This window comes from Chiloscyllium plagiosum, unplaced genomic scaffold, assembly GCF_037043375.1.
Source record: "Chiloscyllium plagiosum isolate Xiang-an unplaced genomic scaffold, Cpla_swu_hap1 HiC_scaffold_9, whole genome shotgun sequence".
Lineage (NCBI taxonomy): Eukaryota > Metazoa > Chordata > Chondrichthyes > Orectolobiformes > Hemiscylliidae > Chiloscyllium > Chiloscyllium plagiosum.
In genome coordinates, this window is record NW_028270147.1 from 59695806 (window position 1) to 59708676 (window position 12871).

At 40.7% G+C, this 12871-nt stretch overlaps 1 protein-coding gene across 2 annotated transcripts in view; it reads left to right on the top strand.

The window, feature by feature from the left end:
• Positions 1–3411: 3411 nt before the first annotated feature.
• LOC122554407 (guanine nucleotide-binding protein G(I)/G(S)/G(O) subunit gamma-12) overlaps positions 3412–12871 on the top strand; it is a 119444-nt gene continuing 109984 nt past the window's right edge. Inside the window, exon 1 of one of the 2 annotated variants that reach the window (XM_043699383.2) lies at positions 3412–3541. The gene's annotated coding sequence lies outside the window, so the exon portion shown is untranslated. The remainder of the gene's footprint in view (positions 3542–12871) is intronic. The other variant, XM_043699386.2, reaches the window with a different exon arrangement.

Sequence of the window (12871 nt, forward strand, 5' to 3'; positions counted from 1 at the left end):
ACCACCCATTGGCAATGTGGTGTTTATCTGACTGTGACCTCAAGTCTATTTTAGATACAATATCCATTAAGGTAGAAGTCTTTGCACTGATAGAGGGAGGGGGTGAATGCCTTGATCGTGCTTACTCTGAGGGTCTCAGCTGCTCTTCCTCAGTGGTAAGCAGAGCGTGACTGAAAAAGAGGTGCATGGGGGTTGAGGCCACGACAGAGTCATAGAAAAGGTCAGCACAGAAACAGACCATTCTGTCCAACTCCATCCACGCTGACCAGGTATCCTAAATTAATCTAGTCCCATTTGCCAGAACTTGGCCGATATCCCTCTATACCCTTCTTATTCATCTAACCATTCAGATACCTTTTAAAACACACTGTAGGGAATCTAATCTAATCTAATCTAAAGAAAAGTTGCAATTTTCCATGCTCCACCACTTCCGCTGGCAGCACATTCCATACATGCACTACTCTTTGCGTGAAAAAAATGCTCCTTTTAAATCTTTCCCCTTTCACCTTAATCCTATACCCTCTAGTTCTGGATTCTACCACCCCAGGGAAAAGGCCTAGTCTATTTACCCTATCCATGCCCCTCATAATTTTCCAAACCGCTATAAGGTCAGCACTCAGCCTTCGATGCTCCAGGGAAAACAGCCCCAGCTTATTCAGCCTCTCCTTATAGCTCAAACCCTCCAACCCTGGCAACATTCTTGTAAATCTTTTCTGAAGCCTCATTTACTTTTTTATACTAATTCTGTTTCTTCACTGGGTACCAAGGGAGAAATTGCCAATTCCCTGGTACCAAGAGAGAAATTGCCAAAGAGAATTGAAGCACAACAGCAGTGAGAAATAATAAGGTCTGTCAGAGACCAGGTAGGAATAGAAGAAAAATGTTTCAAGGGAAAGCTGTGCGTAAAGCAGTTTCAGTTTCATTTCACACCCCAATGATTCAGAAGAAATTATATTGAATTAATGTTTAGTGCAAAAGATAGTTCAGTTTTATGTGTGTTTGGTGCACCATGATGTCAGTACATGTTAAAAACTGTATTAATAAAGTTCCTACTTTGTTATTTAAATGTTATCCAATTAAACTCTACATAGGGAATTTTGACATTTGTGATAAACAGTGAGTTTGTTTTACAGAAATAGCAAATGTGATCTTAGATATTAAAATACTAAGGGAAACTCATTTGCTGTTTGCAGAACTTCAGAACTTAGCCATTCTTTGTTGTTGGTTCAGTTGGTAAATGCATTTTTCAGCATGCTGCATGGCATGCAGAGTTCGATGTTTGATCCATGGTCTGTTTAGAAACAGCTAGTCTCTGCTGGGTAAAAATATTCATCAATGGATGAATTGTTATACACTGCAAATTTAAAACTGTGTTATACAGAACATAAATGTCCTAAATTTGATCTATCAAGGCAGTAATATGGCCACTTGAATTTAATTTAGTACTTACGTTATGCAGCATTCAATGAAGTGGTTATTCCTGATCATTGTCTAGCAATTCTTACTGTCTACAGGTATGGATATGAAAGCAACTTGCAGTTGTTTAGTTTTTCAACGAGGAACTGAATGGTTGAGGTGACATAAGGTGTCTATTTTTGAATTTTGCAATATAAGTGAGGTTGCCTCTATTTAACTCAATTCCAAGTGTGTTTGTGATAGATCATTTTCATGTGAATAGGTGCAACGTGGAATTACTAGCATTATGGACATCAACAATCAGCTTGGATCGTTTACCTGCCTATTTATGATGTCATTCTTGGAACAAAAAATGCTGAAAAGTCTCAGCTAGTCAGGCGGAAGATTTTTGTCAGATTAATAATGTTATCCTGTCTCTTTGATCTATTGTTCTGATTCACTCCAATTTCATACTGCAAATTGGAGGAACAACACCTCATCTTCCGCCTGAGCAGCCTACAGCCCAGAGGACTCAACGTTGAGTTCTACAATTTCAAATAACCTCCCTTCCCATCCCCCGACTCCCTTCTCAGGCCCTCCTCCTCCCTTTCACTCCTCCCTGCCACAAACCGGATTCATTCCACTCATTGACCAACCAGGTTGCACCTCTACCTGTTTTCACCTATCCCCACTTCACCACCCTGCCCCCACTCCGCCTTTATCTGCAGATTCCCCCTACACCTACCCCCAGTCCGGAGGAAGGGTTACACCCGAAACATTGACTTCTGTACCTCCTGATGCTGTCTGGTTTGCTGGGTTCTTCCAGTCTCTGCCTGTCTACTTTAAACGGAGTCATTTCAGTGTTTTTTATTGGCTCAGTTGTCTAGATAGCGTGGAATTCACCTATAATGGCCAGAGATCTTTCCTTTAACATTGGGAAGGGTGACAATATAAGTATAATAGTGTTCCTATTTCCAATTACTTATTCACTAATTGACATAAAGAATGTTACAGATACAGGAAATCCTAAATTAAAAACAGAAAGTGCTGTAGGTTGAGACTGCCACATATCTCTTTTTTTGATTAGATTCTGTACAGTGTGGAAACAGGCCCTTCGGCCCAACAAGTCCACACCGCCCCTCCGAAGAGAAACCAACACAAACCCATCCCCCTACCCTATATTTACCCCTGACTAATGCACACACTGTGGGCAATTTATCATGGCCAATTCACCTGACCTGCACATCTTTCTGTAATGTTCCCTTGCAAAGGAAGTCTGGAGAAAGATGAAGTTTTTTTTCGAGGTTTGTCCTGAGCAGGTCCGCGACGCAGGACTCTGCACTCTATGATCTGTTCTCTGAGAACTGAAACACTGAAACAAACATCAACTGAGCCTGGAGGACCATCAACTCGGTGAAAGATGTTCTCTGGTGTGCCCAAAGCTTTCAGGTCTTCCAGGACAAAGTTGAACCTGACCGAATGTTGCAGACTGGCCCATTCCAAAGTCAAGGACTACGTGCTGAGGAATGTGCTAAAGCTTGGGGCAGCTGCTGCCAAGGCCCACTGTCTGAGGTCTGAGTTAAAGGGTTATCAGACCCTTCTGATGACTCAAATACATGTAGATATAGTCTTGCTCAAGTAAGAAATGCCTTTGGTTTGTTCGGATAGAGTCAAACTTTAACGTTTGTTTATTTCCTTGACATACTACTGTACAGGGCCGAACTGCAATTGTGACAGTCTGTAGAACGACATTTTTGCATGAATAAAGTATATTATGAAATAAAAAAAGACAAAAAAAATCACAGGGTTTCTGAAACGTGTGACTGGAGGCAGAGATTAATACAGTATTTAAATATTCTCAGTTGCTCCAAACCCTGGGTTCCAATACTAATATTTCCTCCAGAGGGCGCAACTTGCAACAACGCTTCCTTTCTCCTGGTCGAGCGAGGGCGAGCCTGCCGGAGGACCTGTCAGCTATCCCGGCAGTCTCAGCGACCTGTTGGGAGCGAGGCTGGGAAGGAGGTGAAGGGTCAGCGGTGTCGATCAGCGGCTGGAAACGGGGTTTAAAGAAGAAAATCAAAAGTGAAGGACACGGCAGCGGACTTGAGGGTCGGAGGTAGCCGGCGGAGACGGTCACACGTTTAAGGTCGGTTTATATTATTTTCCACACCTAGAAAATAAATAATTTTGGGCGAGTTTGTAAAGACAAACAGTGGGAGTGTGTTGTAACGTTTGGAGCTGAGACGGCGCGTCTCCCCGGGAATAGCAGCTGAGGCTGCGGCTGGGGGAGGAACAGCAGCCTCAGCCTGACTGCTAACTTCGTAAATAACTCCTTCTTTTCATTTCGGTTGACTTTGCAGCTCAGTAGAACCTTTTTTGTTCTGGATTAAGTTTAATTATTGATGAGTTAACACTACGTATATTACATTAAACATTCGCAATTCCACTTTCGTGGTCTAGCTTTATTACAAAAGGTGCCAATCATATTTTTTGGGGGAAAAGAAAGGTTTTTTTTTCCACATCTAATACTTCAACATGGTGAAGTCGCAGCAGACTCCTCGGGCCGAATGGGCGACGACGGTTCGTATTTCTTCCCTCTGAATGTTGTTACTTTCCCACCCCCAACAATAAATCGCCGAAAGAAACCTCTACCTGGGACTGAAACTCACCATGTCTGGCCTGACTTTGCTACATTAGTTTTCGATTGTTCGTAATGGAACCAAATTTTGTCTATCATTTGTTCATTTTGACGTGTACAGTTTTAATTTGTGTTACATTAGGATCAAAACAACTATAAATGACAATCGAAATCTATTTGTTCTTGTGATATATTTTAAATGGATGTTCGGTTCGGAGTTAATTGTTTGTTTGATTTTACGGCATTATAGATTGTGAATTATGCTAATTCTGGACAAAGACATGCGAATTTAGTTGTAGAATCAAAATGATGCTGTTTATGTTCAGATTGATTATGGATAGGCAAAAATATTTTGATTTTATTGTAGAAATATTTGAGTATTGTCTGCTTTATTTCAATATATTGTATACATGTAGTATGTTATGCAATTAATGTTTTAACAGTCATAGCATAGTAGTGATCAACTTGTTTGTTAGACCCCAGTATGAATATTATAAGAATATTTTATAGATGTTTAAAATGATTATACTAGTTTCCTTACAAATCAAATACTAAAATATTCTTTTTCCTCACTCATTCTCTCACTTGCACATACAACAGCATTAATAATCAAAGTGCACATTATCTCAGGGTGCCATTTCTAGAGCAGTCAAACAATCATGTATACAATTTGCATTTGACCTTTGGGGTGTTACATTTTAACTTTAATTTATTTCCAAGTTTTGAAATAGCTAAAAAATTGCATAGTTTGTCAGTTCCCTCCAATGTGTTATTGATGCTAATTATTATGAAAATAGCAACAGGAATAAAAGTAATTAGTTATTTGTAAATATTTTTAATATTTAAAATTATCCTGGATGCAACGATAGTGCTTTGTGAAGATGTGGTAGTAATTATTAAAATTGAGAAGCCAGTTGCAAAATGGTATTGTAAAATGCATGACAGTTGGGTGTTGCCTCTGTGTGATGTAGCGCACACATGGCTTTGTATTTTCCTCTCCCAAACATGAGAATAGTGGAATCCCCAGAGGCAATTCTATCTTTTATCGTGCAGAGCTTCTTTATAAACTTAGTTCAGTAAACACCAGTATAAATAGTCAATGACTCTGCTTTATTTCAGTGTTTAGACTTGATGTCCTGCCACACAATTTCTTTCCTGAAAGTAATTTGAGTATCTGGTGTTTGCAAGTGTGCCCATGCTACCAAATAGTTGACTCAGTGATATAAAACAGGGCTGCAACAAATGTTTTTAGTAAGCATTGGTTTTTGCATCATAATATAACAAAAATGTACACTTCCTTCCATCAGAGGTTGTCTTGTTGATTTAGAAAATAAATTTGAAAGAACTGGGATGTTGTAAAATCATGCTCTTACAGCCACTGACTATGTTTTGTCATTTTTCAATCACCTAGTGTTCTCTGCGTGAGGGAAGGGTCTTTTCCAGATGATGCCTGCTGAGCACCTGGGATAAGAGACCTCTCAAAACATTCAGGTGTCATTCAGTTATTGACACAGACTAACCAATTATTTTTGATACACAGGCTTTAGAGAAATACTTTTAAGTCCTACCTCATCAACATTTTAACCATCTTTCTTTCATTTAGGTTTGTCTTGTCCATGCTTTTGTTACCTCGAGATTCTTGTATTTTAATGCTTTCCATCTTACCCTTCGTAAACTTGAGCGTATTAAGATCTCTGCCTTTATCATAAGTACCATAAAGTCCAGCTCATCATGTCTCAAATTTTAAAATTCTCATCCTTTTAAGTTTCTCTATAGCTATGGCCTAACCTGTCTGTCTGACCTTCTGCAATTCTCTGGGAACTGTGTTCCTCAAATTCTAGCCTCCTGTGCATCTTGATTCGCTCTTCTATCTAAAAGTACCTTATGTAGCCTTTAAATGTGTCCCAGTTCAGGAAGCGAATGTTCTGGCATGCACTTGCTCAGAAGCATGGAAAAGAAGCCTTAGAGTGGGCACATCTTTTTATTTAAATTCTCCTTGGCACTTTGACACATTTTGTCATTAATATATCTCTTGCATGCCACCAAATTTAATATGTACATCTCCCCTCACTTCAAGGTATTTTAAGTAAGGATCTTGAAAACATGTGTCAGTAAATCAGAATTCAGCATTTACCATGATTTGCTTTGCGAGGCAATTTTCTGATAGTTTATAGTTCCATATCATGGACCTATCATTTGACGGTGTGTTCTGATATGTGTCTTTGTTGAGATTGGAGGGATATTGGCAGTGTTATGCTACGAAATGCACTCTGCTATTTGAGAGGATATCATGATACTTAATATTTACAATGTAGAGGTGCCAATGTTGGACTGGGTTGGACAAGGTCAAAAATCACATGACACCAGGTTAATAATCCAACAGGTTTATTTGAAAACACAAGCTTTTGAAGCCTGAAGAAGCTGTAAGGCTCCGAAAGCTTGTGTTTTCAAATAAACCTGTTGGACTATAACTGGTGTTGTGAATTTTTTTTACCTTAATATTTACACGCAAGGGCTCAGCTCTGCGTTTTTCATTGTACTTAGTAAAAGCGAGGAGTATTGTAAATAAGGTGAGCTACTTTTCTGATTGAAGTAGTTTGAAAATGAGACTTTGTGATGAAAGATTGGAGTTCCCCCTATCCATCGTACTAAATCAAGATTGTTTTAGAGTGCTGTTTTTCCTGGAACAAAGACCTAACCAGTCTCTGTTTACCAGCAGCCCCCTCTACCTGACAGAATTTGTTCTTGCATTTCATTTGTTCTTGTTCTTACAAAAAATGGTTGGAGGCCACTGGACATTGTAAGGGCTATAGGCCCTGACAACATTGCGGCAATAGTACTGAAGATATGTGCTCCAGACCGTGCTGCTCCCCTTGCCAAGCTGTGCCATTACAACCCACATTACTGGCTTCTACCCAATGATGTGGAAAATTGCCCGAGTATGTCCTGTTTTGTTTACAGGACAAATCCAATCCAGCCAATCATTTTTCCTCACTGAAAGAAGGGGACATCGACAGTGTTATAAGTCAGCACTTCAAAGAAATGATCTGCACAGTTTGGATTCTGCTAGTGACTTCATTTCAGCTTGCGTCAGTAAGGCTTTCGACAAGGTTCCCCACGGGAGACTGGTTAGCAAGGTTAGACTTCACGGAATACAGGGAGAACTAGCCATTTGGAATCAGAACTAGCTCAAAGGTAGAAGACAGAGGATGGTGGTGGAGGGTTGTTTTTCAGACTGGAGGCCTGTGACCAGTGGAGTACCAAAAGGATCGGTGCTGGGTCCACTACTTTTCGTCACTTATATAAATGATTTGGATGTGAGCATAAGAGATAAGTTTGCAGATGACACCAAAATTGGAGGTGTAGTGGACAGCGCAGAGGGTTACCTCAGATTACAACAGGATCTTGATCAGATGGGCCAATGGGCTGAGAAGTGGCAGATGGAGTTTAATTCAAATAAATGCGAGGTGTTACATTTTGGGAAAGCAAATCTTAGCAGGACTTATACACTTAATGGTAAGGTCCTAGGGAGTGTTGCTGAACAAAGAGACCTTGGAGTGCAGGTTCATAACTCCTTGAAAGTGGAGTCGCAGGTAGATAGGATAGTGAAGAAGGCGTTTGGTATGTTTTCCTTTATTGGTCAGAGTATTGAGTACAGGAGTTGGGAGGTCATGTTGCAGCTGTACAGGACATTGGTTAGGCTACTATTGGAATATTGCGTGCAATTCTGGTCTCCTTCCTATCGGAAAGATGTTGTGAAACTTGAAAGGGTTCAGAAGAGATTTACAAGGATGTTGCCAGGGTTGGAGGATTTGAGATATAGGGAGAGGCTGAACAGCCTCGGGCTGTTTTCCCTGGAGCGTCGGAGGCTGAGGGGTGATCTTATAGATGTTTACAAAATTGAGGGGCATGGATAGGGTAAATAGGTAAAGTCTTTTCCCTGGGGTGGGGGAGTCCAGAACAAGAGGGCATAGGTTTAGGGTGAGAGGGGAAAAATATAAAAGAGACCTAAGGGGCAATGCTTTCACACATAGGGTGGTACGGGTATGGAATGAGCTGCCAGAGGAAGAGGTGGAAGCTGGTACAATTGCAATATTTCAGAGGCATTTGGATGGGTATATGAATAGGAAGGTTTGGAGGGATATGGGCCGGGTGCTGGCATGTGGGACTAGATTGGGTTGGGATATCTGGTCGGCATGGATGGGTTGGACCGAAGGGTCTGTTTCCATGCTGTACATCTCTGACTCTGTGAAGGACAGTGCAGGAAATGACATAATAGAGACATTGATACTTACATCTGATATGTTTCAGGAAGGGCTGTAGCTGCTAAGCTGAGATGGCATCACTGTGCCTCTGGATCCTAGATCACATCAGTGTTGAACTTCCCTATCACTCTACTTTTAATCATTAGTAAAGTGATGGAAGGTGCTATCAAACAGCACCTGCTTAGCAACAACCCAACCACATGCCCAGTTTGGGTCCCACAAAGACAGTTCAGTCCCTGCTCCCATTGCAGCCTTAGTTAAAATTTGACAGCCTTTGATGTTAAAGGGTGCTTTCAACAGTGTGCATCAAGGAGCCTGAAGAAGACTGGAATCAGTGGGAATCTGGGGGAAAACCCTCCACTGGTTGGAGTCATACCTGGCAAATGGGAAGGTAGTTGTGATTGATGGAAGTCAGCCACCTCGGCTTCACGACATCTCTGCAGGAGTTTCTCGGTAGTGTCCTCGGCCGAACCATCTTCAGCTGCTTCATCTGTGACCTTCACTCCTTCATCGGATCAGAAGTGGGGATGTTTGCCAGCGATTGTGATGTTTGTAACCATTTATGACTCTTCAGATTCTGAAGCTGTCTCTTTTCAAATTCAATGAGATCTGGACAACAACTCGGCTTGAGCTGACAAGTGGCAAGTAACATTCTCACCACACAACTGTCAGGCAACGACTGTCCAATGAGAGACCACCTAAACACTGCCCTTTGACATTCAATGGTATTTACCCTCATGAGACCCCCATTTTCACCATTACAATAGACAATAGGTGCAGGAGTAGGCCATTCAGCCCTTCGAGCCTGCACCGCCATTCAATATAATCATTACGATTGATTGGCCAGAACTCAACAGGACTCGTCATTTTAATACAATGGCTACAAGAGCAGGTCATCAACAGCAAGTTTCTCTCCAAGCTATTCACTGTCTTGACTTGGAAATATATTGCTGTTCCTTCATTGTATCACTTTGTTAATATCCTAGAATTCCCTCCCTAAAGGGCACTGTGGTTCTACCTGCAGCAGTTCACGAAGGCAGCTCACTACTAATGTCTTAAGAGTGATTAAGGATGGGCAATAAATACTGGGCAGCCAGTGACATCCAAGTCCCACGAGTGCATTTTTAAAAAAAAAATTAAAATAGTTCCCCTCAACCTTGCTAATTTTCTCACCATTTAATGGGATGTACAAAGCATTCTTCGTTCCAGTCCAACCCTTACCTCTCTGCTCTTTTGTTTCTGGAACATGATGACTGCATTAGTGCAGTTTTGTCATCTTGCCCCAAGATGAAAAATATTCTTCACTTTGTTTCCAGCTTCTGCCCTCCTTACCCTCAAGTGCTCATTCTGATTCCTCCCTCCTCCTCTTGACATTTCTGTCTTTGTTTTGGGGAATTGGTTGCTATTCATTTTGTACTTCCATTTTTTCTGTCTCTGTCACAGAAGCAGCACAGTGGCTATTTGGTTAGTACTGCTGTTTAACTGGGTTCGATTCCAACCTTTGGTAACTGTGAAGAATTCGTCCAGCATTTCTGAAAGCCGTTGACTGTACATTCATCCAACCTCACTTTTGCCTCTCTGCTTGAACCTTAATGGGTTCTCTCTCTCTTTGTTTCCACCCACTAACCTCCATTAAGTAGATCATCCTCTATCATTTCTACCAACTGAAGCATGCTGCTATCACCAAACACAGCTTCTGTCTTCTCCCTTTTTCAGCATTTCAAAGTGACTGTTCCCTCCACAACACCCTGGTTCATTCTTTAGTTACTCACCTTATCCCCTCCTGTTCCCACACCTTGTCATGCAAATAGAAGAGATTCAACACCTGCCCATTTACCCCTCCTTTCTCATTGTTCAAAATTCCAAACACCACTCCTAGGTGAAACAGCAATTTACTTTTCACTTAGTGTGCTGTATTTGCTCATTGTACGGAATCAAACCCAGTGAGACAGCAGTGCTAATCACTGCCGCTTTTGTGACAGAGACAGAAAAGTTGAGAACCAACCTGGATGAAGCTTTGTGGAATGTCTTCATTCTGACTTACATGTTTTACTCTTCAGCTGCCTTAAGTGTATACTACCATCTACCTCTGCAGTTTTCAGGTAACCATCATCTCCCCTTTTTTGGGCTGAGTTTTGAATAATAATCAATAATCGCTATCTCCTCTCCATATTCTCCAGTCTGTTGCAAACTTGTGAACAAGGTTCTTATCATCCATGACCTTTTTTTATTTGTGGGTGATTGTTTTGATGTTGCAAACGTAGGAGCAGGACTAGACCATTCAGCCAGCTCTGCTCTTCTAGGTCATAGCTGATTATATACGTTAATGTCATTTACCACATTATCTTCATGTTCCTTGATGTCATTATTTCAGTCTGTTGTTCTGTCATGAACATACTCCAGAACTCCGCTTCCACAGCCCTGTGAAGTAGAGATTCCATGGATTTGCTATACTTTGAGTGAGGAATTTCCTCTTCACCTTGATCCTAATGCTTCTCCCTTATTCTGAGACTCTGCCCCCTGATTGTGGATTACCAGTCAAAGCAAGCAATCTTTCTGTACTAACCTTGTCTCTGCCTTTGAGTTTGTGAGATCACCTATTGTTCTTCTAAACATGAGTATGTTATGGACTAGGCCAAACCCCTCAAAATATATTCTGAAGATAATCTAGACCCTAACTTTTCATATTTTAAAGGTAAGTGTAAAGTGCAATTCAATTGGTCAAACTAACAGATTTGAAGCAAAACACACTTTATTCATTTGTTATAGTTAAAATACAACAAAAGCAAAAAGAAATTGAAATAACTCTATTGCAAAAACTTGACAGAATAATAGGTTATTTTTCTACTAAGCAATAACTGTTCCAATATAGTAACATCACACAAATGTACCCTTGACAAAGGAAAGTTACAAAAAGTAGATTGTCTCACATGCTACTTCAGGAGCAGGAAGAGAGCCTCCAGTTTTTAGCTGTAACCAAGAGAGGAACAATAGCTTCCACATCCAGCTGCTACTAAAACTAAAAATCCTGGTTCAGTGGGAACTTGCCCCATCCATTCAGGCTGTTTCTATTGTTCCAACCTTTTTTAAAAAATGAAAAGCTAGGCCTCTCAAACTGTGTTTACTTTATGGGCTTCAGTAGACATCTCCACACCTCCTGACTTTAACCTGCTGTTTGGGAAAAAAAGGAAAAAAAACCCAGGACAAAATATTCTTCCTAAAGCCAGCTTCATCACATATGTCAATCTACTCAGAAAATCTTGCCATTCTAGAAATTAGCCTGGTGAACTTACTCTGTGGTAAGTATACCATTGGGTAAAGGAGCTAAAACTGTACATAATATTCCAGACATGGCCTTATTAAAGTTCTATGCAATTTGAAGCATGACGTCATTTGCTTCAATATTCAAAATCTCATGATAAAGGCCAATGTATGTTTTGCCTGTCTGCAATTGCTTGCTACATCTGCATGCGAACTTTCAATGACTTATTAACAATGATATTCATATATTTTTGACATGAGATTTGGAAGATTTGGTCGGACAGAGCTTAAGTGTTGTTGCAAAAAGTCATTTTGTTGAAGCTTTTCCTGATCTTCATGACAGTTTGCATGAATATCAATTTGAGAGGTGACCTTATAGAGGTTTATAGAGTCTTTTCCCTGGGGTCGGGGAATCCAGATCTAGAGGGCATAGGTTTAGAGTGAGAGGGGAAAGATATAAAAGAGACCTAAGGGGCAACTTTTCCAAGCAGAGGGTGATACGTGCATGGAATGAGCTGCCAGAGGAAGTGGTGGAGGCTGGTACAATTGCAACATGTAAGAGGCATTTGGATGGGTATATGAATAGGAATGGTTTGGTGGGATATGGGCAAGGTGCTGGCAGGTAGGACTAGATTAGGTTAGGATATCTGGTCAGCATGGATGAGTTGGACCGAAGGGTCTGTTTCCATGCTGTACATCTTTATTCCTGTTGCGTGAAAAGCAAGTGCTGATCCGTTTGTAAGTGGACTCTAATAGAAGCCTAAAGCGCTTACCTCTTAATCTGAGATATGGGGAATGTGGGGGTGAATGATGACTAGCAGTTAACAAAAATGTTTTGTTTAAGTTTTAAGCCAGGCAGATTGACTCTGACTCTGATCCAGGCTTTGGCTTGAAAATGAACCAGAAAATAGCTGTCACGTATTTTGTTGAATTGAAACAGGTGCGTTGCATATATTTTCTGTCTGCAAGGTACAAGGCCCGATATCTCCGTGTACAGCGCTTCCAATACACTTGTTAACTACTCTTTCCATCACATTGTTGATGTCAGAATAGATTGATTTGGTGACAGCTGACCAAATTGGTTTCATCCTGTTTTTTGTGGGCAATTTAACAAATTGCCAGATAGGTGCAAGTAACTGTACTGGAATAGCTTGGCTGGAAGTGTGGCTACTTCTGAAGTGCAAGTCTTTAGTACTATTACCTGAATGTTAATACTTTGCAGTATTCATTGTCTTCAGCCATTTATTGATTCCACATGGTTTTAATCACATTTACTAAAGATTAGTCTATGATGTTGGGAACTTCAGGAGGA